The sequence below is a fragment of the Phyllobates terribilis genome, unplaced genomic scaffold (genome assembly GCF_046119375.1).
Source record: "Phyllobates terribilis strain yellow unplaced genomic scaffold, ASM4611937v1 Scaffold_12__6_contigs__length_324123572, whole genome shotgun sequence".
Taxonomy (NCBI): Eukaryota; Metazoa; Chordata; class Amphibia; order Anura; family Dendrobatidae; genus Phyllobates; species Phyllobates terribilis.
This window is the reverse complement of record NW_027362772.1, coordinates 94,853,831-94,880,343: the sequence shown is the minus strand read 5'-3', so window position 1 is coordinate 94,880,343 and position 26,513 is coordinate 94,853,831.

Below are 26,513 nucleotides of genomic sequence, written 5' to 3'. Positions count from 1 at the left end.
TGTCCCTGGCTGGAGTGGGAGGGGGGTGGAACATCCCAGTAGTGTAGGGGCAGATAGGGGGAGCAGTCTGGGTAATGCTAGGAGCTCACTGGGTGCTGGTCACCTGAGCTCACACATAGAGGGAGTATATAAGGTGGGAACCATCTTAGATCATGGTCAGTCTTCTGTAGAGGATTAGTCAGTCCTGAGAGAGGTCCAGGAGCGCCTGCAGAGAGAGGAGAAGAGAAGGACCCAGAGGGGGAGAAGAAGGAACCCCAAGAACCCAGAATTAGACCAGAAGGGTGAAGGGTTGGCACGCAAGGGAACCAGATCCCAAATTAGTGGAGGAAAGAAACAACCCTCAGCTAAGAACCGGAGGCTGCGACATTGCATGTGGAGCAGCCCCTCACTAAGTCCACTAAGAAGGCACACCAGGTATAGGGTCAGGGAACCCCGAAGAGGTGCACCCACCAAGAGGCCCGAGGGAGCCGGACAAAAGTGGACCCCTGGTGAGAAAGGCCAGTAGAGAGGACAGTCAGAAAGGGAGCTCAGGACCACGCTCCAGAATTGCTTGGGGGTTGGCCGAGTCCAGGACCTGGTGGACGCAGCACGGCTCGGGTGGTCACTCAAGGCCAGAGTGACCAACAGAACAGCAGTAAGTAAAAACCCTGAACTGCACAGCCCGACTCTGAGTCTTCTTACCATCCACACTGCACCACCACTACCACCATCCTCTACACCTGACCCCCTGAGGCTATACCCCTCCCGTTGGGGGTTATACTATCACAGCTGCACACATACCACCAGCCTCAGCGGACCCTGCTGCAGCGGCGGCCGTATTGACCGCAAATCAACGGGTGGCGTAGTCGACACTAAGAACTAATAACATCTGTAAAGACTGCCACACACTGAGCTTGACACCCTGGGCACGGACCGGGTCACCGCCACTCGGAGACTACAACCCCCATCTGATCCGGCTCCGGGTATCCCCCAAACAACACTGGCCCAGGGGGCGCGTCACACGCGGGGGCCTACCCGGAGCTGGATCTGATGGGGGTAGTAGTCTCGTGGCGGTGACCCGGTCCGTGCCCAGGGAGTCAAACTGAGTGGCAGTATTTAGCAGAAGATGGTACGGTGTTCGACTACGCCACCCGTTGAATGCGGCTATGAAGCCGCCGCTGCAGGGCAGACCGCTGAGGCCGGTGGTAAGGTTGTGCAGCGTAGCTGGTAGAACCCCCAACGGGAGGGGTATGGCCTCAGGGCAGCCGACGTGTTTAAAGGGGGGTAGCAGGAACCACTCAGAGACGGTGCGGTGTAGTTTTGGGTCTTTACTGGTGACAAGGTAGACCCTCCCGGAGTACTGGCTAGCGATCGGGGCCTGGTCAGTCCTTGAGCAGATGGGATCTCCCCTGGCCAGGCGGAGTTGTAGGCCTCCCCAACTAATCGTACTCTTCTGGCTACCTTGCTAGAGGCTGGTAAAAGTAGCCCACGTCCCTGAGTGTACCATGTGGTGCTCACCCGTATGGCCGGTGACTCGGGGCCTTCTGGTAGCTTCCGCTCCACGTCGCGGTGCTGGTCCCTTGCGTGTGACCGTGCCTTCGGGTTTCTTGGCCAGAGGACCTGAAATCCCCTGCCGGGCGGTTTCTGCTGCTGGGTAAAGATTAGTCCCCACAGCCTCGGACTCCGGGTCCGGTAAGAACTCTTCAATCAGGGCGAGCTCTGCAGCTGCCAGCCCCTGATCTCTTTTAACACAGCTCCCACAGAGCTCCTGATCTTTCTTGTTCCTAAAGCTGCTCCACTACAGACCAGACTGTGTCTCTGTCTGTGTTCTCTGCTCTTTCTCTCTAACCCTGCCTCAGCCCTAGTTTTATATAGGGGAAGTTTTTCCCCTCCCAGGACTGGGCAGGAGGTGTGGCATGCTTAGGGCACCTGACCAGGAGACCTCCCACCTGCTCTCAGACGTAATATTGCTATTACTGTGGAAACCAGACCCCTGGGGTGCCACACAGCGACCTGACGAGAATCTGCGGAACTAATCATCTGCTACATAGTAACAAGTCAGATGTATGTATGAGATAGAGAAGACAAAGGTCTACACAATGATGGGGGTCTCACGGTCACATATATGTGTGACACCCCAGGGGTCTGGTTGTCACAGTGATAGAGATATTACGTCTGAGAGCAGGTGGGAGGTCCTTTGGTCAGGGATCCTGTGCATGCCACACCTCCTGCCCAGCCTTGGGAGGGGAAGAACTTCCCCTGTATAAACCCGGGGCTGAGGCAGGGTTAGTGAGTCCAGGAAGAGTAGAGACAAGAGCAGCATAGGAAGCAGCAGAGTCACAAGGAGTCAGGGGCTGGCAGCTAAAGAGCTCGCCCTGACTAAGAAGATTCTTTACCGGACCCGGAGTCCGAGGCTGTGGGGACTAACTTCTACCCAGCAGCAGAATCCGTCAGGCAGGGGATTTCAGGTCCCCTGGCCCAGAAGCCCGAAGGCCCGGTCACACGCGTGGGACCAGCACCGCCATCGTGGAGCGGAAGCCATTAGAAGGCCCCGAGTCACCGGCCATACGGGTGAGCACCACACGGTACACTCAGGGACGTGGGCTACTTACATCAGCTTCTAGCAAGGTAGCCAGAAGAGTACAGTCAGCTTGGGAGGCCTACAACTACGCCTGGCCAGGGGAGATCCCATCTGCTCAAGGACTGACCAGGCCCCGTTCGCTAGCAAGTACTCCGGGAGGGTCTATCGTTGTTACCAGTAAAGACCCTGAACGCTACCATACCGTCTCTGAGTGGTTCCTGCTACCCCCATCATCCACGTCGGCTGCCCTGAGGCCATACCCCTCCCGTTGGGGGTTATACTATCACGCTGCACCATCCTTCCACCGGCCTCAGCGGTCTGCCCTGCAGCAGCAGCCCCCTGGCTGCATTCAACGGGTGGCGTAGTCATCAACCATTTTCTACCGCTAACAGACTGCCGTCCAGTTTGACTCCCTGGGCACGGACCGGGTCACCGCCACGAGACTACAACCCTAAACAGATCCGGCTCCGGGTAAGCTCCCGCGTGCGCAACGCAGCGCGACACAGGCCCAGGGGCGCGTCAACTTTGGCGTAGTCGGCAGGATCACGTGCCCGCAACCACCGGGTACTGCGTGCCTGAAAAGCAAAGACTGTTCAAACTTACCAGTGGTGAAGATTCCCGCCATCGGTGAAGATTCCCGCCATCCGGCGCCATCTTCAGCCTTCTTCCCGCCATCGGTGAAGTTTCCCGCCATCCGGCGCCATCTTCAGCCTTCTTCCCGCCATCCGTGGAGTTTTCCCGCCATTGGACGCCATCTTGAGGACGCCGCGCGGGAAGAAGAGGGGCGTGGACTCCGAAAGCGCGCGAGAACTGAAGCCCCGCCTCACGTCCGGACGTTGCGTAAGGTCCTGGAAGGAGCCCAGCAGACGCCGACGTCACAGGAGCGCGACGGAAGGTCCTCAACCCTGACGATCCACTGCGGAGCCGCGGCCTACGGAACAGGATCATCGCAAGGTAGGCCACGGTCCACTAGGGGGGAGGAAGATGTCGGATACGGAGGAGAGCTCCACTGCCTCAACCCCCGCCAGCGCTACCGCTGTTGCAGTTATGCCCTTCACCATGCCCTATATCCCGGGAGCAGCTTGGCTACCCCAGTACTCAGGGGAGTCACATACCCTGCATGACTTTAGAGAAAAGCTGGATAGCCTCTTCCAGGTGTACCCCCTCACAGAAGAGCAAAAAGTGAGCATCCTGGTGGCCCAACTAACTGGGGCAGCCAAAAGGGAAGTAAAATCCTGGCCACCTGGGAGGAAGACTGTCGCAGGGATACTAACCCGGCTGAAGGACACCTTTGATACCCGCACCTCAGCCGAGATTAAACTTAGATTCTACGGGTGCAAGCAGCGAGCGCATGAGAGTATAAGGGACTATGCACTCAACCTACAAGAGGCCCTGAGGGCCATTAAGCAGACCGACCCTAATGGAGTGGGAAACGAGGACAGGCTGTTGACCGAACAATTTATAGAGGGTTTATATTGCAATGCCCACCGCACCCAGTTGCGGGCAATGGCCTTACAGGACCCTCATCTAGAATTTGCACAGTTCAAGGACAGAGCCATCCGGGTGCTCCGAGAACCGGCACCAGGTGGCGTTGTGACCCACAGACGCCCCACTACCACTTACTACCAGGAGGCGGCGCCCTTGTCAGCAGGGCCTGTGGGAGCTGATGCGCAGGCTTTGGACAATGACCCGGCTCCAGACCTACACCATCAGGTCCAAGAGCTAGCTAAAAGCGTTGCTGCGCTAACCCGAACTGTGCAGTCTTTACAGGTTTCCACTCCAGGGAAGATCCAGCTGGCATCCGGACCGGAGGACATCCCGTGGCGTCGACCAAGGAGGACCCCACCGGCCAGAGGAAGACCCAGTGACCGATACAGCGAGGACGGACGACCCATCTGCCGCCGCTGCAATCAACCCGGACATATGGAAAGGTACTGTTCTTTAAACGGGCACAACCTGGGGTAGAGGGCCAACCCCCAGGAAAAAGATCACCAGGCCCATCGAACTGGCGCGACAGATATGTGGGAGGACGTCCAGTCTTGCCTGTGGTACTGGATGGCATTCCCATGAGTGCCCTACTGGACACCGGGTCACAGGTCACCACCATCCCGTACGTGCTCTTTAAGCAGTACTGGAATGACTCGGATATCACCCGCTACCCTGACGACGACTTGAGTATCATCGCCAGCAATGGTCAGCCCGTGCCACAGATCGGATTTAAAGAGGTGACCATTAAAATCGGTAGAGTCGAACTGGCCGCACAGGGACTGATCATTGTAGATATTGACAAACATGAGAGTCACCCAAAAATAACTCTAGGAACTAATGTAATTGAAAATTGTCTTGCAGAGGTGATTTTCCTTTTACAGCAGGTTGCCAAGAACGCCAGCTCCGGCGAGCAGCGGGTGCTCCAGAAAGAGATCCGGGCACTGATGCGACAGCAACAGGTGGAACTCTCCGGCGGTGAGATTGGTAGCGTAAGAATGTGTGACCCTTTTCCTATTGCCATGCCCCCAAAAAGTGAAATGATGATTTGGTGCCGGGCAGCTATTGGTCTGAGAGGTAGAGATTACCAGGCAATGGTAGAACCAGTTTACTCAGACAGTAGGCCCACCATCTTGACAGCACGGGGGGTGGTTGATGTACGCCATGGGAGGGTGCCCGTTCGCATAATAAATATCGGGAAGAGGGAAGTGTACCTGCCCCGGTATGCCACGCTAGCCAAATTATATACCACTAATCAAAATTCTATACAATCTGTGGAACCCTTGCCTCCATCTCACCCGGAGGAAGGTAACGGCTCTAAGAAAACAATGGAGGACTGGTGTCAGCAACTACATCTGGGTACTGACTCCACTCCCTCACACCAGAAACAGGGAGTCTATCGGGTGGTTCAAGAGTATGAGAGAGTGTTTAGTAAACACCCGTTAGACTTCGGGCGAGTCAAGGGGGTAGAACACCGCATCCCCACGGGAGATCATCCTCCCATAAAAGAGAGGTATCGACCCGTACCCCCTGCACACTACCAACACGCCAAGGGGATGCTTAGAGACATGAAGGAGGCTGGGGTAATCCGGGATAGCTGTAGCCCCTGGGCAGCCCCACTAGTTTTAGTCAAAAAGAAAGACAACACCATGAGGATGTGTGTAGATTACCGGAAAATCAACCGTATCACACACAAGGATGCGTACCCCTTACCAAGGATAGAGGAGTCATTGGCTGCTTTAAGATCTGCTAACTTCTTCTCTACCTTGGATCTCACTAGCGGGTACTGGCAGGTTCCTGTAGCAGAGGCGGACCGGGAGAAGACCGCATTCACCACCCCGATGGGACTTAGCGAGTTCACCTGCATGCCGTTCGGACTCTGCAACGCCCCAGGAACCTTCCAACGATTAATGGAGTGCTGTCTGGGCCACAGAAACTTCGAGACGGTCCTGTTGTACCTGGACGATGTCATCGTATACTCCAAAACTTATGAGGACCACCTGAAACACCTGGCGGAGGTGTTCGAAGCTCTGGCGAGTTACGGCCTAAAGGTGAAACCCTCCAAGTGTCACCTCCTGAAACCAAAGGTGCAATACCTGGGACACGTGGTGAGCGCTGACGGAGTGGCTCCCGACCCCGATAAGATCACCGCAATTAAGGGATGGCCAAGCCCCTCCAGCGTAAAAGAAGTGCGGCAGTTCCTAGGGTTGGTAGGCTACTACCGAAGGTTTATTCCCGGTTTCACCAAAAAGGCAGCACCTATGCAGGACCTCCTGATAGGCCAGTCCCGGAAGGCCAAGAACCAGAAGCCGCCCTTCAAATGGGAAAAGCTAGAAGAAGAGTCCTTCCGCCAGCTGAAGATGGCCCTCACGGGGGATGAAATCTTGGCGTACCCGGACTATAGCCAGCCCTTCATCCTCTACACCGACGCCAGTAACATCGGGCTAGGAGCCGTACTGTCCCAGATTCAGCAGGGGAGAGAACGAGTAATCTCCTATGCCAGCCGAAAACTGCGACCCACCGAAAGGAACCCCGAAAATTACAGCTCATTTAAGCTAGAGTTCCTGGCAGTGGTATGGGCAGTCACCGAGCGCTTTAGGCATTACCTCGCTTCTTCCCGGTTCACCGTATACACGGATAACAACCCGCTGACACACCTGGACACGGCAAGACTCGGTGCCCTGGAGCAGAGGTGGATGGCCCGTCTGTCCAACTACGAGTTCACAATTAAATACCGGGCAGGGCGCTCCAATACCAACGCGGACGCCCTGTCCAGGATGCCCAACCTGCCGGACGGAGGAGAAGATCCGGAGGGACTGGAAGAAGTTGAACTCCCTGCGTTCCACCGTCATGGGACTATCCAGTATTCCCACCGGGTAAGGAGTAAGCAGGCTGCTACGTTGAACCCCTTACCTCACTACAACTGGGCGGAAACGCAAGACAGCGACCCTGCCGTCCGACTGGTGAAGGAGATGCTGACTCGCCCGGAGGCTAGCCTGGAATCAGACGCTCCAGAGGAAGCCAAACAACTATGGGCAGAGAAGAGTCGACTGTTCCTTTACAAGGGGAAGTTGTGCCGCAGAATGGTTAACTCCAGGACGCATGAACTACTCTGGCAAGTAGTGGTGCCACGAAGAGACGCAGCCATGGTGATGGAGGCATACCACGACGGAGCTGGACACTTCGGGTGGAAAAAGCTGGAGTTCCTGCTGCGCGAGCGGTTCCACTGGGTAGGCATGAGGGGAACCATCGAGAAGTGGTGCAGAGACTGTGGCCCGTGCAATCTGAGAAGGAAGGACCGGGCCAGCCAGAAGACTCCCCTGCAGTCCATCGTCACCCGGCAACCGTTGGAACTGGTATCCTTGGATCATGTAAAACTGACCCCCAGCAGAAGTGGCTACGTCTACGCGTTAACCATCGTGGATCATTACTCCCGGTTTCTGGTTGTCGTCCCCGTCAAGGACTTAACGGCTCGAACAGCAGCTAGAGCCTTCCAGCAGCACTTTTGCCGTCCACACGGGTACCCGGACCAAGTGCTGACGGACCAGGGACCTGCCTTTGAAGCGGAGGTCTTCCAGGAATTCTGCAATCTGTATGGCTGCCGGAAGATAAGGACGACACCCTACCATCCGCAAACTAATGGACTTTGTGAGAAAATGAACCAGGTGGTAATGGATCTTCTAAAAACGTTGCCCCTGGAAGAACGCAGTCTGTGGCCTGAGAAGTTGCCCGATCTGGTGGACCTATACAACCACATCCCGGTAGGTTCCACCAACTGTACCCCGGCTTACCTAATGAGGGCAAGACCTGGTAAGTTACCTGTTGACCTGGAAATGGGAGTCCTGACGCCCGAGGACACTTCACCAGAAACGGACTGGGACACAGAGAGGCAGCAGCAGTACCGGAAAGTACAGGAGAGCGTGGAGCGAAGTCTCTGTCAGGCTAGGGAAAGACAAGAGAAGACTTACAACCAGTATGCTCCCGCTGTTCCCCTGGTACCCGGAGAGCAGGTCTTGAAGAGGAAGAGACGGCTCCACAAGTTGGACGACCAGTGGGAGAAGGACCCGTACACCGTACTGCCCTCAAGCCACGAGAACCCGAAGGTCTGTACCATCAGTAAAGACGGAGGGGAAACCACAGCCATTGTATCCCGGGACCACCTGAAGAAGTGCCCCGAACAACTGAGGAACCCTGAGGAGGAACAGGAAGACCATCGACCCGTGGAAGAAAGGGAAGATATGGTTAGTACCGTGCTCGGGGACTTCCCTCGGTCTTGGACTCAAGTCAATGGTGCAGTTGTGGTACCCGTACTCACCTTCCTCCAACCATCATCCCAAGAACCTACGGAGCAACGGGTAGAGCTGGAAGAGCAGCCGGTCCAGGAGGCAGAAGACTCCACCCAAGCGGAACAGGAGAATCCACCCTCTGCTTATAGTGAGCCTGCCGTACCCCTAGTGAGACAAAGAGCCGGTAGACAGCTGCCCAGTTTACCCTTGACAGCTCCTACACCCTGTAGTTCAGGGCCAGACAGTCAGCTCCGTAGGTCCACTAGGGCCACTAGAGGCCAGTTACCCGCACGTTGGAGGATCTAAATGTTTAAGTTGTTTTACAATGTTTACCTGTTTATTGTTGCTTGTGTGTAATTTTGTGTTTCTAGTTGTTTTTAGGAGTCTTCGGTGGATTTACCGGGAATCCTTTGTATATAGTTGGAGCGTAACCCAGGATGGACTAGAGACTGTTAAGGACTCGGGGTAGGACAGACCCCTACCTGGTTACGTCTCCCTGTGTTGGTGAAATGGACACCTTTGCTTTTCTTCAAAGACTGCACCCGGTTGCGGACATCCGTGACCATCTTATTGTGTTTCCTTATTGTATTTTATTGTTCTTTGATATACCTTGTTATATTTTTCTAAAAAGTGTTTAGTCCCGGAGTACTAAATTTCACTAGGGGGGAGTGTGACACCCCAGGGGTCTGGTTGTCACAGTGATAGAGATATTACGTCTGAGAGCAGGTGGGAGGTCCTTTGGTCAGGGATCCTGTGCATGCCACACCTCCTGCCCAGCCTTGGGAGGGGAAGAACTTCCCCTGTATAAACCCGGGGCTGAGGCAGGGTTAGTGAGTCCAGGAAGAGTAGAGACAAGAGCAGCATAGGAAGCAGCAGAGTCACAAGGAGTCAGGGGCTGGCAGCTAAAGAGCTCGCCCTGACTAAGAAGATTCTTTACCGGACCCGGAGTCCGAGGCTGTGGGGACTAACTTCTACCCAGCAGCAGAATCCGTCAGGCAGGGGATTTCAGGTCCCCTGGCCCAGAAGCCCGAAGGCCCGGTCACACGCGTGGGACCAGCACCGCCATCGTGGAGCGGAAGCCATTAGAAGGCCCCGAGTCACCGGCCATACGGGTGAGCACCACACGGTACACTCAGGGACGTGGGCTACTTACATCAGCTTCTAGCAAGGTAGCCAGAAGAGTACAGTCAGCTTGGGAGGCCTACAACTACGCCTGGCCAGGGGAGATCCCATCTGCTCAAGGACTGACCAGGCCCCGTTCGCTAGCAAGTACTCCGGGAGGGTCTATCGTTGTTACCAGTAAAGACCCTGAACGCTACCATACCGTCTCTGAGTGGTTCCTGCTACCCCCATCATCCAAGTCGGCTGCCCTGAGGCCATACCCCTCCCGTTGGGGGTTATACTATCACGCTGCACCATCCTTCCACCGGCCTCAGCGGTCTGCCCTGCAGCAGCAGCTCCATAGCTGCATTCAACGGGTGGCGTAGTCATCAACCATTTTCTACCGCTAACAGACTGCCGTCCAGTTTGACTCCCTGGGCACGGACCGGGTCACCGCCACGAGACTACAACCCTAAACAGATCCGGCTCCGGGTAAGCTCCCGCGTGCGCAACGCAGCGCGACACAGGCCCAGGGGCGCGTCATATGTATGAGATAGAGAAGACGAAGGTCTATACAATGATGGGGGTCTCACAGTCACATGTATGTATGAGATAGAGAAGATGAAGGTCTATACAATGATGGGGGTCTCACGGTTACATGTATGTATGAGATAGAGAAGACGAAGGTCTATACAATGATGGGGGTCTCACGGTCACATGTATGTATGAGATAGAGAAGATGAAGGTCTATACAATGATGGGGGTCTCACGGTCACATGTATGTATGAGATAGAGAAGACGAAGGTCTATACAATGATGGGGGTCTCACGGTCACATGTATGTATGAGATAGAGAAGACGAAGGTCTATACAATGATGGGGGTCTCACGGTCACATGTATGTATGAGATAGAGAAGACGAAGGTCTATACAATGATGGGGGTCTCACGGTCACATGTATGTATGAGATAGAGAAGATGAAGGTCTATACAATGATGGGGGTCTCACGGTCACATGTATGTATGAGATAGAGAAGACGAAGCTCTATACAATGATGGGGGTCTCACGGTCAGCAGTAGAGGATGATGAGAGTCACAAGGGCAGAACATGGTTCTCTTCTGCTCGTCGCTGTATACATTTTTGTAAGATTTCGTACAGTTCTCACTACTTGCTGTCATTAGATATGGACTTTCATGGTTCACTAATATCTGTCCTGATCTTATAATGGGGGGTAGTGGGGGGTCTGGCAGTGGATTATTCCCTCTTCCCCATTGATATAAACATGCTTGCTCTACCACGTCTGGAGTAATAGCTGTTGGCTTTAGAGAATGTTCCTGTCCACCAGAGCTTGCATTCTATACGGCTGTTTTGTTTCTGTCATTTCTTCATATTTTACAGCGCTCTCGGGGTTAATCTGTGGGATGTTCGGGACCCTCTCATCTAGTGCATGCTCATTGATTGCTCTGCAGCCGCTTAGTACCATGGTTTATAGATAATTCCGCCGCTGACACTTCTCGCTCTGATTTATTAATATCTTTCATTATCTGTGTTCTGGCTTTCTGCCTTTTTACATGGAACAAACAGGTATTTTAATTTTCTCCTTACCATTAATTTTAATTTGTCCTGTTTGCTGGAATGCACATATGTAATTAATACCGCACCCCAGCGTGCGATTACTGGAGCAGCGAGCGAATTATCCCATCCAATCTCCGTAATTGGGAGGGAATATTAGAGCTGAGATGCAGAACCTTGGGGCTTATTAGGATATATTGTGTGTCCTGTGTTATTACAGTGGTGAAGTGAAGAGACAATGGACGTCAAGGGAGCGGCACATGGTTCACATTCTCCAAGCAGCCCTGGTGTATCCTCCTGAGCGCTATGGACTATGCTGGTGCTATGTAGATAGAATTAGGTACATTTCATGAGATAGCATTGCCGTTATATTCGCACTTATGTACGGATGGATCGTATTTTTGACATTTTCTCTGCTCGGTGTTCTGAAATTTTTAACAGCATATAGCGCCCTCTGGTGTTCAATATATAGCAATGTGCACATCCTTCTGATGAGCCAGGCACTGGAGGACACACATGCTCAGTCACCTCCACCTAATGGAAGCAAAGTAGAAAGATCCCGGCACTCACGTGTATACGATCAATTCATTTATTTCACATGTTGTAGTTTTCCTATCTTTCCACGTGCACCACCAATCACTAACAAGGACAACGGACTTCCGATTATTTCTTTATATCTACATTGACCTCCACCTAATGAGCAGAGTGCTGGAGGACACACACGCTCAGTTACCTCCACCTAATGAGCCAAGTGCTGGAGGACACACACGCTCAGTTACCTCCACCTAATGAGCCAAGTGCTGGAGGACACACACGCTCAGTCCCCTCCACCTAATGAGCCGAGTGCTGGAGGACACACACGCTCAGTCCCCTCCACCTAATGAGCCGAGTGCTGGAGGACTCACACGCTCAGTCCCCTCCACCTAATGAGCCAAGTGCTGGAGGACACACACGCTCAGTTACCTCCACCTAATGAGCCAAGTGCTGGAGGACACACACGCTCAGTCCCCTCCACCTAATGAGCCGAGTGCTGGAGGACACACACGCTCAGTCCCCTCCACCTAATGAGCCGAGTGCTGGAGGACTCACACGCTCAGTCCCCTCCACCTAATGAGCCAAGTGCTGGAGGACACACACGCTCAGTCCCCTCCACCTAATGAGCCGAGTGCTGGAGGACACACACGCTCAGTTACCTCCACCTAATGAGCCGAGTGCTGGAGGACACACACGCTCAGTTACCTCCACCTAATGAGCCGAGTGCTGGAGGACACACACACTCAGTCACATGTACCTAATGAGCCAAGTGCTGGAGGACTCACACGCTCAGTCCCCTCCATCTAATGAGCCGAGTGCTGGAGGACACACACGCTCAGTCACCTCCACCTAATGAGCCGAGTGCTGGAGGACACACACGCTCAGTTACCTCCACCTAATAAGCCGAGTGCTGGAGGACAAACACGCTCAGTCACCTCCACCTAATGAGCCGAGTACTGGAGGACACACACGCTCAGTCACCTCCACCTAATGAGCCGAGTACTGGAGGACACACACGCTCAGTTACCTCCACCTAATAAGCCGAGTGCTGGAGGACAAACACGCTCAGTCACCTCCACCTAATGAGCCGAGTACTGGAGGACACACACGCTCAGTCCCCTCCACCTAATGAGCCGAGTGCTGGAGGACACACACGCTCAGTCCCCTCCACCTAATGAGCCGAGTGCTGGAGGACAAACACGCTCAGTTACCTCCACCTAATAAGCCGAGTGCTGGAGGACAAACACGCTCAGTCACCTCCACCTAATGAGCCGAGTACTGGAGGACACACACGCTCAGTTACCTCCACCTAATGAGCCGAGTGCTGGAGGACACACACGCTCAGTCACCTCCACCTAATGAGCCGAGTACTGGAGGACACACACGCTCAGTTACCTCCACCTAATAAGCCGACTGCTGGAGGACAAACACGCTCAGTCACCTCCACCTAATGAGCCGAGTACTGGAGGACACACACGCTCAGTTACCTCCACCTAATGAGCCGAGTGCTGGAGGACACACACGCTCAGTCCCCTCCACCTAATAAGCCGAGTGCTGGAGGACAAACACGCTCAGTCCCCTCCACCTAATAAGCCGAGTGCTGGAGGACACACACGCTCAGTCCCCTCCACCTAATAAGCCGAGTGCTGGAGGACACACACGCTCAGTCCCCTCCACGATGACGATCAGGTTGGTGGACGACACTCGTCCGTCTTTACTAGATGCACTCAGGAGGTTTTGTGAAGTGGAATCCATCGTGTCTGGGGAGCGGCGGCCGCTGATCCCACAGATTAGTTATTTCCCTGATGTTCAGGCTTTTCACCATTTCTGCTTTATTTGAGCTGATTCCAGTCCAGGATGATGAGGAGGGAAGCGTTGTATTCTATCACTGCAAGAAAGGATGACTGTTCACTAAGAGCAGCGGATGATGAGAGTGATGTCTGTGAGTTACAAAAGACCCATCCACTGCTGGTGATCCGGCTTCTATCACACCACGTGACGAGTCGTGACATCACAAAGCCTGGTGATGTCACTGTATGGGGTAGTGATGGGGGAGGGGGCGTTATATGAGGTCATGTATGATGTCACTATATGGGGTAGTGATGGGGGAGGGGGGCGTTATATGAGGTCATGTATGATGTCACTATATGGGGTAGTGATGGGGGAGGGGGCGTTATATGAGGTCATGTATGATGTCACTATATGGGGTAGTGATGGGGGAGGGGGGCGTTATATGAGGTCATGTGTGATGTCACTATATGGGGTAGTGATGGGGGAGGGGGGCGTTATATGAGGTCATGTATGATGTCACTATATGGGCTAGTGATGGGGGAGGGGGGTGTTATATGAGGTCATGTATGATGTCACTATATGGGGTAGTGATGGGGGATGGGGGCGTTATATGAGGTCATGTATGATGTCACTATATGGGGTAGTGATGGGGGATGGGGGCGTTATATGAGGTCATGTATGATGTCACTATATGGGGTAGTGATGGGGGAGGGGGGCGTTATATGAGGTCATGTATGATGTCACTATATGGGGTAGTGATGGGGGAGGGGGGCGTTATATGAGGTCATGTATGATGTCACTATATGGGGTAGTGATGGGGGAGGGGGCGTTATATGAGGTCATGTATGATGTCACTATATGGGGTAGTGATGGGGGATGGGGGCGTTATATGAGGTCATGTATGATGTCACTATATGGGGTAGTGATGGGGGAGGGGGGCGTTATATGAGGTCATGTATGATGTCACTATATGAGGTAGTGATGGGGGAGGGGGGCGTTATATGAGGTCATGTATGATGTCACTATATGGGGTAGTGATGGGGGAGGGGGGCGTTATATGAGGTCATGTATGATGTCACTATATTAGGTAGTGATGGGGGAGGGGGGCGTTATATGAGGTCATGTATGATGTCACTGTATGGGGTAGTGATGGGGAGGGGGTGTTATATGAGGTCATGTATGATGTCACTATATGAGGTAGTGATGGGGGAGGGGGACGTTATGAGGTCATGTATGATGTCACTGTATGGGGTAGTGATGGGGAGGGGGGTGTTATATGAGGTCATGTATGATGTCACTATATGAGGTAGTGATGGGGGAGGGGGACGTTATGAGGTCATGTATGATGTCACTATATGGGGTAGTGATGGGGAGGGGGCGTTATATGAGGTCATGTATGCTGTCACTATATGGGGTAGTGATGGGGGAGGGGGGCGTTATATGAGGTCATGTATGATGTCACTATATGGGGTAGTGATGGGGGAGGGGGGCGCTATATGAGGTCATGTATGATGTCACTATATGGGGTAGTGATGGGGAGGGGGGCGTTATATGAGGTCATGTATGATGTCACTATATGGGGTAGTGATGGGGGAGGGGGCGTTATATGAGGTCATGTATGATGTCACTATATGGGGTAGTGATAGGGGAGGGGGGCGTTATATGAGGTCATGTATGATGTCACTATATGAGGTAGTGATGGGGGAGGGGGACGTTATGAGGTCATGTATGATGTCACTATATGGGGTAGTGATGGGGGAGGGGGGCGTTATATGAGGTCATGTATGATGTCACTATAGGGGGTAGTGATAGGGGAGGGGGGTGTTATATGAGGTCATGTATGATGTCACTATATGAGGTAGTGATGGGGGAGGGGTGCGTTATATGAGGTCATGTATGATCTCACTATAGGGGGTAGTGATAGGGGAGGGGGGCGTTATATGAGGTCATGTATGATGTCACTATATGAGGTAGTGATGGGGGAGGGGGGCGTTATATGAGGTCATGTATGATGTCACTATAGGGGGTAGTGATAGGGGAGGGGGCGTTATATGAGGTCATGTATGATGTCACTATATGGGGTAGTGATGGGGAGGGGGGCGTTATATGAGGTCATGTATGATGCCACTATATGAGATAGTGATGGGGAGGGGGGCGTTATATGAGGTCATGTATGATGTCACTATATGAGGTAGTGATGAGGGAGGGGGCGTTATATGAGGTCATGTATGATGTCACCATATGGGGGAGGGGGCGTTATATGAGGTCATGTATGGTGTCAATATATGAGGTAGTGATGGGGGCGTTATATGAGGTCATGTATGGTGTCAATATATGAGGTAGTGATGGGGGAGGGGGCGTTATATGAGGTCATGTATGATGTCACTATATGGGGTAGTGATGGGGGATGGGGGCGTTATATGAGGTCATGCATGATGTCACTATATGAGATAGTGATGGGGAGGGGGCGTTATATGAGGTCATGTATGGTGTCAATATATGAGGTAGTGATGGGGGAGGGGTACGTTATATGAGGTCATGTATGATGTCACTATATGAGATAGTGATGGGGAGGGGGGCGTTATATGAGGTCATGTATGATGTCACTATATGGGGTAGTGATGGGGAGGGGGGCGTTATATGAGGTCATGTATGATGTCACTATATGGGGTAGTGATGGGAAGGAAGGCGTTATATGAGGTCATGTATGATGTCACTATATGAGATAGTGATGGGGAGGGGGCGTTATATGAGGTCATGTATGATGTCACTATATGAGATAGTGATGGGGAGGGGGGCGTTATATGAGGTCATGTATGATGTCACCATATGGGGAAGGGGGGCGTTATATGAGGTCATGTATGATGTCACTATATGAGGTAGTGATGGGGAGGGGGGCGTTATATGAGGTCATGTATGATGTCACTATATGGGGATACATGATGTTACTTGGTGTGATTGTATCTTTTCATATCACATCATAATCTTCCATGAAGAAGTTTTTTTGTTGTTGGAGTAGTGAGTCCTGGCAAATAAATCAGGGACGAAGCCACGTAGGTGAAACGCGCGTCGAGGCGCGCTATCAGCTCCCTCCTGGCAGAGCCTGCACATTATATGCAATATGTCACAAGGTAAAAGCTACCGTTATATTATATTATATGGTTCTAGCACATGCACTTAAATATGTATTGCACAACAATTTCTTTATGTTTGCCTATCCTGGATAGTTCTCCTATTAACTATACAAAGGGACTCGGCACACATGCCTGCTTACCTGCAGACTGTGCTTTAAATATTGGTGTACCCTGTAAAAAGCCAGATCATATTATAATTTATGGCCGAATTGATCAGGATGAGATAACATCTGACTATTGGATTATTACTTTGTTTGCAATCTGTATTTGGATATATACCGGTATTTTCATACATAATTATTTGCTGATGTTGTAGTGCTCTTCAATGAGGGAGATGATCTCCTTTATTTGTTTTTTTTCATCTGTCTAAACTGGTTTTGCTTCTTCCACTATCTACCACTAATACAATGTAAACTTTTTACGGTTTTTCTATTTATGAAATAATAAATATATATTTTCATTAAGAGCTTTTTCTCTGGCTCCCTTTTTTGGAAATTCGTGCCAATACAAATCTAGTTGATATTTTTGATACAAATTTTTCCCCCTTTTTTTGATGCTATATCTTAGTCAAGAGACAATTTAATAATAGGTGTTATAAATAAATCAGGGATTTCTGGGGCCGTTAAGTTCATAAATATTTTCTAGGAATTTATAGACATTTTGTATCTTTGTTTTTGCTCTTTTCTTTGGGAACCTTGTGTTTGTTATACGCTCGGACTGGCCCACAGGAGAAGCGGAGAATCCTCCGGTGGGCCCCCTTGCAGGAAAATCCTCCGGTGGGCCCCCACCCTCTTATATGAGCAGCACTTGGCACTATATACATGAATCACTACGTACAGACACAGGCGGCATCTTATTGATGTAACAATCTACCTGGTCCATTGTTATATAAATCTGAGGTTGAGGATGATGTTACATTTGGGTGTAGCTGAAAAGTGCGGCCCCGGAGCTGGCGACTGGTGGCCCTAAGCAGATCCTATGATCCCAATGTAACGATCCTGCCCGATGGTTGTGATCTATGGGGATCCGGGGGGATATTTTCCTATCTGTGTGACCTGCTCATGGTGGAGGATTCCTGGTGGTGTCGGGGGGTCTCAGGACACAGCTGCACGGCGCAGAGATCACAGGTGCAGACAGACACCTGCCGCGGCCATATGTGCCCCTCGTGTCCCTGCAGCCCCCCGCCATAAATAATCGCCCATTATCCCTCCACACAGATTCCTGTCCTCCGATATTTATGTGTTCAGCTTAATGGCTTCCAAGCCCGAAGTGTTCAAAGTGCAAAGTAATGAATGGTGGCAGATTCCTTCACTCCGGGAAAATATTAGGTGTCTAAAATATCCCCAAATGCCGCCCATACCAGGGGGGCTAGCTTTCAATAAATAACGTTTATGGGCTGTTAAATGGGGAGGTTACGGGGGGCCGCACAATTATCTGTCATTGATAACTGATTGGATTCAAATGGATTGTTCTGACCGCGATCACATAGCGCCAAAAACAATGGATCATCGGCTAATGAGAAAGTCTGCAACTTCATCTATCTAATATGTACGCTGCCTGGAAAAAAGTCTTCACACCCCGTGAACTTTTCCACATTTTTCATGTTACAGCCACGAACATAAATGTATTTTGTTGGGATTTTATGTGATACAAACACTAAGTAACAAGTGAGGAGTAAAGGAAATGATACAATGTTTTATAAATATTGTAAAAATATAAATCTGAAAATTGTTCCGTGCATTTATATTCAGCCCCCCTGAGTCAGTACTTTGTAGGACCACCTGTCGCTGTAATCACTGCTGCAGTCTTTTGGGGTCTGTCTCTCCCACCTCTCTGCTGCAGTCTTTTGAGATCTGTCTCTCCACCTTTCTCTGCAGTCTTTTGAGATCTGTCTCTCCACCTTTCCCTGCAGTCTTTTGGGGTCTGTCTCTCCCACCTTTCTCTGCAGTCTTTTGGGGTCTGTCTCTCCACCTTTCTCTGCAGTCTTTTGGGGTCTGTCTCTCCACCTTACGCTGCAGTCTTTTGGGGTCTGTGTCTCCCATCTTTCTCTGCTGCAGTCTTTTGTGGTCTGTCTCTCCACCTTTCTCTGCAGTCTTTTGGGGTCTGTCTCTCCCACTTTTCCCTGCAGTCTTTTGGGGTCTGTCTCTCCACCTTTCTCTGCAGTCTTTCGGGATCTGTCTCTCCACCTTTCTCTGCAGTCTTTTGTGGTCTGTCTCTCCACCTTACGCTGCAGTCTTTTGGGGTCTGTCTCTCCCACCTTTCCCTGAAGTCTTTTGGGGTATGTCTCTCCACCTTTCTCTGCAGTCTTTTGTGGTCTGTCTCTCCACCTTACGCTGCAGTCTTATGGGGTCTGTCTCTCCCACCTTTCCCTGAAGTCTTTTGTGGTCTGTCTCTCCAGCTTTCCCTGCAGTCTTTTGGAGTCTGTCTCTCCACCTTTCCCTGCAGTCTTTTGGGGTCTGTCTCTCCAACCTTTCCCTGCAGTCTTTTGGGGTCTGTCTCTCCACCTTTCTCTGCAGTCTTTCGGGATCTGTCTCTCCACCTTTCTCTGCAGTCTTTTGTGGTCTGTCTCTCCACCTTACGCTGCAGTCTTTTGGGGTCTGTCTCTCCCACCTTTCCCTGAAGTCTTTTGGGGTATGTCTCTCCACCTTTCCCTGCAGTCTTTTGGGGTCTGTCTCTCCACCTTTCTCTGCAGTCTTTTGGGGTCTGTCTCTACACCTTTCTCTGCAGTCTTTTGGGGTCTGTCTCTCCAGCTTTCCCTGCAGTCTTTTGGGGTCTGTCTCTCCCATCTTTCTCTGCTGCAGTCTTTTGGAGTCTGTCTCTCCAGCTTTCTCTGCAGTCTTTTGGGGTCTGCTCTCCACCTTACGCTGCAGTCTTTTGGGGTCTGTCTCTCCACCTTTCCCTGCAGTCTTTTGGGGTCTGTCTCTCCAGCTTTCTCTGCAGTCTTTAGGGGTCTGTCTCTCCTACCTTACGCTGCAGTCTTTTGGGGTCTGTCTCTCCACCTTATGCTGCAGTCTTTTGGGGTCTGTCTCGCCCACCTTTCTCTGCAGTCTTTTGGGGTCTGTCTCTCCACCTTATGCTGCAGTCTTTTGGGGTCTGTCTCTCCACCTTATGCTGCAGTCTTTTGGGGTCTGTCTCGCCCACCTTTCTCTGCAGTCTTTTGGGGTCTGTGTCTCCCATCTTTCTCTGCTGCAGTCTTTTGTGGTCTGTCTCTCCACCTTTCCCTGCAGTCTTTTGGGGTCTGTCTCTCCCACCTTTCCCTGCAGTCTTTTGGGGTCTGTCTCTCCACCTTTCTCTGCAGTCTTTCGGGATCTGTCTCTCCACCTTTCTCTGCAGTCTTTTGGGGTCTGTCTCTCCCACCTTTCCCTGAAGTCTTTTGGGGTATGTCTCTCCACCTTTCCCTGCAGTCTTTTGGGGTCTGTCTCTCCACCTTTCTCTGCAGTCTTTTGGGGTCTGTCTCTCCACCTTTCTCTGCAGTCTTTTGGGGTCTGTCTCTCCAGCTTTCCCTGCAGTCTTTTGGGGTCTGTCTCTCCAGCTTTCCCTGCAGTCTTTTGGGGTCTGTCTCTCCACCTTTCTCTGCAGTCTTTTGGGGTCTGTCTCTCCACCTTTCTCTGCAGTCTTTTGGGGTCTGTGTCTCCCACCTTTCTCTGCTGCAGTCTTTTGGGATCTGTCTCTCCACCTTTCCCTGCAGTCTTTTGGGGTCTGTCTCTCCACCTTTCTCTGCAGTCTTTTGGGGTCTGTCTCTCCACCTTTCCCTGCAGTCTTTTGGGGTCTGTCTCTCCACCTTTCCCTGCAGTCTTTTGGGGTCTGGCTCTCCCACCTTACGCTGCAGTCTTTTGGGGTCTCTCTCTCCCACCTTACGCTGCAGTCTTTTGGGGTCTGTCTCTCCCACCTTACGCTGCAGTCTTTTGGGGTCTGTCTCTCCCATCTTATGCTGCAGTCTTTTGGGGTCTTTCTCTCCCACCTTATGCTGCAGTCTTTTGGGGTCTTTCTCTCCCACCTTACGCTGCAGTCTTTTGGGGTCTGTCTCTCCCACCTTACGCTGCAGTCTTTTGGGGTCTGTCTCTCCCACCTTACGCTGCAGTCTTTTGGGGTCTGTCTCTCCCACCGTACGCTGCAGTCGTTTGGGGTCTGTCTCTCCCACCTTACGCTGCAGTCTTTTGGGGTCTGTCTCTCCCACCTTATGCTGCAGTCTTTTGGGGTCTGTCTCTCCCACCTTATGCTGCAGTCTTTTGGGGTCTGTCTCTTTAGCTTTCTCTGCAGTCTTTTGGGGTCTGTCTTTCCACCTTTATCTGCAGTCTTTTGTGGTCTGTCTCTCCACCTTATGCTGCAGTCTTTTGGGGTCAGTCTCTCCCACCTTTCCCTGAAGTCTTTTGGGGTATGTCTCTCCACCTTTCCCTGCAGTCTTTTGGGGTCTGTCTCTCCACCTTACGCTGCAGTCTTTTGGGGTCTGTCTCTCCACCTTTCTCTGCAGTCTTTTGGGGTCTGTCTCTCCAGCTTTCTCTGCAGTCTTTTGCGGTCTGTCTCTCCACCTTTCTCTGCAGTCTTTTGGGGTCTGTCTCTCCACCTTACGCTGCAGTCTTTTGCGGTATGTCTCTCCACCTTTCTCTGCAGTCTTTTGTGGTCTGTCTCTCCACCTTACGCTGCAGTCTTTTGGGGTCTGTCTCTCCACCTTTCCTTGCAGTCTTTTGGGGTCTGTCTCTCCAGCTTTCTCTGCAGTCTTTTGGGGTCTGTCTCTCCACCTTTCCCTGCAGTCTTTTAGAGTCTGTCTCTCCAGCTTTCCCTCCAGTCTTTTGGGGTCTGTCTCTCCAGCTTTCTCTGCAGTCTTTTGGGGTCTGTCTCTCCGGCTTTCTCTGCAGTCTTTTAGAGTCAGTCTCTCCAGCTTTCTCTGCAGTCTCTTGGGGTCTGTCTCTCCCACCTTTCCCTGCAGTCTTTTGGGGTCTGTCTCTCCAGCTTTCTCTGCAGTCTTTTGGGGTCTGTCTCTCCAGCTTTCTCTGCAGTCTCTTGGGGTCTGTCTCTCCAGCTTTGCCCCCTCGCTCTCGCTCAGTGATTGGATGGAGACGTCTGTGATCAGTGATTTTCACGTCTGGTCACAGATTCTCTGGGATTTGGGTCTGGACTGTGACTGCGCCGTTCACACTCAGGAATATGCTCTGATCTAAACCCTCCATTGTGGCTCTGCAGGATGTTGAGGGTTGTTGTCCTGCTGGGAGGTGAACCTCCGCCCCGGTCTCAGGTCTTCTGCAGCCTCTGACAGGTTTTCCTCCAGGATTATCCTGTATTTAGCTCCATCCATCTTCCCATCACCCCTGACCAGCTTCCCTGCCCCTGCTGAAGAAAAGCCTCCCCACAGCAGGATGCTGCCACCACCATGTGTGACAGTGGGGATGGTGTTTTCAGGGTGATGTGCAGGGTTAGTTTTCTGCCACACATAGTGCTCTGCATTTAGCCCATAAAGTTCTTCTTTAGTCTCATCTGACCAGAGCCCTACACTTGCTCGCTGTGCCCCCTACATGGGACTTCTTATGGCTTCTTCTTGCTCCTCTTCCATAAAAGCCCGATTTGTGGAGTTCACGACTAATAGTCGTCCTGGGACAGATTCTCCCCCTGAGTTGTGGATCTGCAGTTCCTCCAGTGACCATGGGCTTCTCGGCTGCTTCTCTAATTAGTGATCTCCTTGCTTGGGATGTCAAGTTTGGTGGACGGCCATGTCTTGGTAGGTTTGCAGTTGCAGTTGTGCCATACTCCTTCCATTTTTGGATGATGGATAGAACAGCGCTCTGTGAGATGTTCAGAGCTTGGGCTATTTTCTATAACCTAATCATGCTTTCCTCTTCTTCACAACGTTATCCCTGACCTGTCTGCTGGGCTCCTTGGTTTTCAACTTGATCCCTGACCTATCTGGTGGGCTCCTTGGTTTTCAGCTTTATTCCTGACCTGTCTAGTGGGTTCCTTGGTTTTCAGCTTTATCTCTGACCTGTCTGGTGGGCTCCTTGGTTTTCAGCTTCTATCCCTGACCTGTCTGGTGGGCTCCTTGGTTTTCAGCTTTTATCCCTGACCTGTCTGGTGGGCTCTTTGGTTTTCAGCTTTATCCTTGACATGTCTGGTGGGCTCCTTGGTTTTCAGCTTTATCCCTGACCTGTCTGGTGGGCTCCTTGGTTCTCATGTTACTGTTTGATCCCTAATGTTCTCACACAAACCTCCAAGGCCTTTACAGAACAGCTGTAGTTATACTGAGAACAAATCACACCCAGGTGGACGCAAAGTACTAACAATGAGACTTCTGGAGGGGATTGGTCATTTAGGATTTTATTTAGGGGGATTAGACTACAGGGGGCTGAATACTAATGCACAGAACAATTGTTGGATTTATATTTGTACAACAATAAGAAAACCTTGCATAATTACCTTTACACGTCACAAATACTTGTTACTTTGTGTCACATAAAATCCTAATAAAATACTATCTAAGTTTGTGACTGTAACGTGAAAAAAATGTGGAAAAGTTCACGGGGTGTGAAGACTTTTTCAAGGCTCTGTATTAGTGCTGGATACACTGGAGGGGTATATGGAAGGAGCTCTGTCGCTCTACAACGCTGTCTACATGTGCGCAGAGCTCGCTGCACCTCCAGCACAACGCCGGGCTCTCACATTGCTCTGCGGTGCTGCGGTTCTGGGTGCATAAACCGCCATATATCCAGCGCGTGACTATGGTGCGCTCCTGTCACATATAGGGAAATGCACGTATATTATTTCTTGCTAAAAGCTGTGCCTTTGTGCAAATACCACAATCGCACCTTATCCTCCGACTACATTCACACACGCAGCATGGCGCAGTCTTTCTGTTATGAAAGCCATGTGTTTTCATGCAAATTGCCGCAGTTTTGCAAAGAGAATAAAATAGCAATATTGTCAATATGTTACAGATGGTTCTCATTTAGGTTGATGTTGTAATACTGGTAAACCAGCACCAGGTGGCGGTATAGGAACGTAGGTGTAAAACGCTCCAGCGACTTGATGAGCTGCTGTGGACACAAAGAAACATCAGGCGCTTTATACCCCGAGCAGCAATGAAGCCCCAGAGCCGTAAAATCTCCAACATCCACTGAGTAAATATTGGCATCTTTGCGTGTCGCCCCCTGTGTAGTCACCACGACCCATTGACCGCATCTTTCTATTACAGGATCTGTGTAACAGGAAAGATATTTCTTGGCACTCAACATAACACGCGAGAGCGACATGGAGAGACGCATGGCGGTGCCACATAGTGGGGGAAGAGTATACAGTGCTCATATAATAGCGACACGGTGCTCGTATAATGGCGACACGGTGCTCATATAATAGCGACACGGTGCTCGTATAATGGCGACACGGTGCTCATATAATAGCGACACGGTGCTCGTATAATGGCGACACGGTGCTCGTATAATGGCGACACGGTGCTCGTATAATGGCGACACGGTGCTTGTATAATAGCGACACGGTGCTCGTATAATGGCGACACGGTGCTCATATAATAGCATACAGTGCTCATATAATAGCGACACGGTGCTCATATAATAGCGACACGGTGCTCATATAATAGCGACACGGTGCTCATATAATGGCGAAACGGTGCTCGTATAATGGCGACACGGTGCTCGTATAATGGCGACACGGTGCTCGCATAATGGCGAAACGGTGCTCGTATAATGGCGACACGGTGCTCGTATAATTGCGACAAGGTGCTCGTATAATGGCGGCACAGTGCTCGTATAATGGCGACACGATGCTCATATAATAGCGACACGATGCTCATATAATAGCGACACGGTGCTCGTATAATGCGACACGGTGCTCGTATAATGGCGACACGGTGCTCGTATAATGGCGGCACGGTGCTCATATAATGGTGACACGGTGCTCGTATAATGGTGACACGGTGCTCGTATAATGGCGACACGGTGCTCGTATAATGGCGACACGGTGCTCATATAATGGCGACACGGTGCTCGTATAATGGCGACACGGTGCTCGTATAATAGCGACACGGTGCTCGCATAATGGCGACACAGTGCTCGTATAATGGTGACACGGTGCTCGTATAATGGCGACACGGTGCTCGTATAATGACGACACGGTGCTCGTATAATGGCGACACGGTGCTCGTATAATAGCGACACGGTGCTCGTATAATGGCGACACAGTGCTCGTATAATGGCGACACGGTGCTCGTATAATGGCGACACGGTGCTCGTATAATGACGACACGGTGCTCGTATAATGGCGACACGGTGCTCGTATAATGGCGACACGGTGCTCGTATAATGGCGACACGGTGCTCATATAATCGTGACACTGTGCTCATATAATGGCGACACGGTGCTCATATAATGGCGACACGGTGCTCGTATAATGGCGACACGTTGCTCGCATAATGGCGACACGGTGCTCGTATAATGGCAACACGGTGCTCGTATAATGGCGACACGGTGCTTGTATAATGGCGACACGGTGCTCTTATAATCGCGACACTGTGCTCATATAATGGCGACACGGTGCTCATATAATGGCGACACGGTGCTCGTATAATGGCGACACGTTGCTCGCATAATGGCGACACGGTGCTCGTATAATGGCGACACGGTGCTCGTATAATGGCGACACGGTGCTCATATAATGGCGACACGGTGCTCATATAATGGCGACACGGTGCTCGTATAATGGCGACACGGTGCTCATATGATGGCGCTGCACAGCGATCACATATAGACCTATAGGGTCCTGTATTGTGATCACACAGTGGCGCCACCTAGTGCCCATATTTTGGATAGCGTTACACAATGCTCATAGTTTGTTTTTTTAGTCTCTGAAATGTAAAATAAGTTGTTTCTGTTCACTATCATGAAGCCGAGCTCCTAAAAATGGCAGAAATTAAAAATACAACATAGATCGGAAAGTTTCAGAACTTTGCTACACTTTGATCCCTTTCATCTCACTCTCAGCCCCCTAAATATCCATCCATCAGTCGCCGTTTTCTGCTGGGGAGGTGACGTTCTCTCCCGCTTCTTCTCGTTCCTCCATGTTCTATAGAATGTTGAGTGACAACCAGTGTGATCATCATGTTTCCCAGACTCGTGAATGGTAGGAGTGACCCCGGCCGACCTATGATTGGGGTCTCGGCAGGAAGAGTTGGCGACTGCTTCCAGGTCCTGGCGCGGACGCGCCATCCAGAGCGCTGGGTGCCGGAACCGATTTCAGGCAACGTCTGTGCTGCGCAGCCCCCCGATCTATCTGCATTCCTCACTGAACTCCCAGATACAAGTGTTCCCGCAGAATTGCTGATGTAACCGATATAGACATTAAAAGAAAACGGAAAGCGCGTTATCACCAGCGCAGCACGCCGCGGAGTTAATGTGGGCCACGCAGATACCGACCAAGTATCATCCGGACAAAGCGCTCATGCAAATGACGCTTTTCTTCTTTAAATATGAGAGAGTCACATTTGTCTGACACTTCATTTATGTGGAGAGCAGCGGGGTGTGGGCGACGCTTCACAAAATCATCATTAATATACATTGCACAGACTTCAGTGCCAGCCGCGGATACAAAGCCGGCCGCGCTGCTCAAGTTCCTCTTCTTCTTTTTTTTTTTCTTTTCTTTTTAGTTTTCGCCTTTCCTTTTACTCTGCACAGTTTTCATTATGCGGTGCGGTTTTTTCTTTTCCGCGTCCCTGTTTTCTAAACATACTTTTCCACCCATTTGATGGGTGACCAAAAAGTCCCACATTTTAATCGGTCTGTTTCGCACACATTCTAATTTGTAACTTTTTTTTTTTTTTTTTTTTTTAAAGTTTATTAAAAAGTTCTAATTTGTAACTTTTTTTTTTTTAAGTTTATTAAAAAGTTCTAATTTGTAACTTTCTTTTTTAAGTTTATTAAAAAGTTCTAATTTGTAACTTTTTTTTTTAAGTTTATTAAAAAGTTCTAATTTGTACTTATTTTTTTTTTTTTTTTAGTTTATTAAAAAGTTCTAATTTGTAACTTTTTTTTAAAAGTTTATTAAAAAGTTCTAAT